The sequence below is a fragment of the Triticum aestivum genome, chromosome 3B, assembly GCF_018294505.1.
Source record: "Triticum aestivum cultivar Chinese Spring chromosome 3B, IWGSC CS RefSeq v2.1, whole genome shotgun sequence".
NCBI lineage: Eukaryota > Viridiplantae > Streptophyta > Magnoliopsida > Poales > Poaceae > Triticum > Triticum aestivum.
In genome coordinates, this window is record NC_057801.1 from 441,059,182 (window position 1) to 441,061,182 (window position 2,001).

Here is a 2,001-nt window from a genome sequence, read left to right on the forward strand (position 1 = left end):
AGCAATTGGGAGCCCCTGGTGCGGTTGAGCCGCACTCTGGGCCTGCCGTGGTCATGCCCCTCCCCCTGTGCCCATGGTATTTCCAAAGCATAATTATGTACGCGTAGTACTGGTTTCACAATTTTGTGAGGGCTGGGGTTGGGGCCGCATTGCTACGCGTGCTCGGAACTTGCCAGGCGGTCTTGTTGTAGGTTACTCCGGGCGCGCTTGCCGGTGTTCGGACGTTTAATAGCCGGACTCGAGAATTGCCTTAAGAGGCTGCTTTGTACTTCTGCCGCGAGGGCCGCCGTATGCTCCTCCGTTCAGAGGGAGCGTTCGGTGTTTCCATTGACCGTAATGACTCCTCGAGGGCCTGGCATCTTGAGCTTGAGGTATGCGTAGTGCGGCACCACATTGAACTTTGCAAATGCGGTTCGTCCGAGCAGTGCGTGATAGCCGCTGCGGAACGGGACTATGTCGAAGATTAATTCCTTGCTTCGGAAGTTATCCGGTGATCCGACGACCACTTCAAGTGTAACTGAGCCTGTACAGTTGGCCTCTACACCTGGTATGACGCCTTTGAAGGTCGCCTTTGTGGGTTTAATCCTTGAGGGGTCTATGCCCATCTTGCACACTGTATCCTGATAAAGCAGATTCAGGCTGCTGCCGCCGTCCATCAGGACTCTCGTGAGGTGAAATCCGTCAATGATTGGGTCTATAACCAATGCGGCAAATCCTCCATGGCGGATGCTAGTGGGGTGGTCCCTTCGATCGAAAGTGATCGGGTAGGAGGACCACGGATTGAACTTTGGGGCAACTGGCTCCATTGCATATACGTCCCTTAGTGCATGCTTCCGCTCCCTTTTGGGTATGTGGGTTGCGTATATCATGTTCACCGTCCGCACTTGTGGGAGGAAGCCCTTCTGTCCTCTATTGTTCAGCGGCCGGGGCTCCTCCTCGTCATCCCTATGCAGCCCCTTGTCATTGTTTTCGGCATTTAACTTGCCTGCCTGCTTGAACACCCAACAACCCATGTTGGTGTGATTGGCTGGCTTTTCAGGGGTGCCGTGTATCTGGCACGAGCAATCGAGTATTCGGTCCAAATTGTACGGGCCCGGAGTATTTCTTTTGAATAGCTTTTTCCGCTGACCGGGCTTAGAGCCTCTGAATCTGGCATTGACTGCCGTATCTTCAGCATTATCGCCATTAATGCGGCGCTTGTGCTTGTCGCGACGCGACCTGCCGTTGCTGTCCTTGGTATCCGAATTACCAGGGCTCTTGGACATGTTGTTACTACGAGCTAGCCAGCTGTCCTCTCCTGCGCAAAAGCGAGTCATGAGTGTTGTGAGGGCTGCCATGGATTTCGGCTTTTCCTGTCCTAGGTGCCGGGCAAGCCACTCGTCGCGGATGTTATGTTTGAAGGCTGCAAGGGCCTATGCATCCGGACAGTCGACGATTTGATTTTTCTTGGTTAGGAACCGTGTCCAGAATTGTCTGGCCGATTCTTCTAGCTGCTGAATTATGTGGCTTAGGTCATCGGCGTCTGGTGGTCGCACATAGGTGCCCTGGAATTGTCGAAGAATGTGGCTTCTAGATCTTCCCAACAAACAATTGACTCCGCTGGCAAGTTGTTAAGCCAATGCCGAGCTGGTCCTTTAAGCTTGAGTGGGAGGTATTTGATGGCATGTAGGTCATCACCGTGGGCCATGTGGATATGAAGGAGATAGTCCTCGATCCAAACCGCAGGATCTGTTGTGCCATCGTATGATTCAATGTTTACGGGTTTGAAACCCTAAGGGATTTGATGATCCATCACTTCGTCTGTGAAGCATAGTGGGTGTGCGGCGCCCCTGTATTGGGCTATATCACGACGTAGCTCAAATGAGATATGTCTACTGTGTTCGACCCGGCCGGAATTGCCATATCTGGCGTGACGGTTATCAACACGCATCGTGGGGCGCCCACGCGATCCATAGGTCGATCTTGTTTGTCTTACCTTGTCCTCCAATATATCCCGCAGGT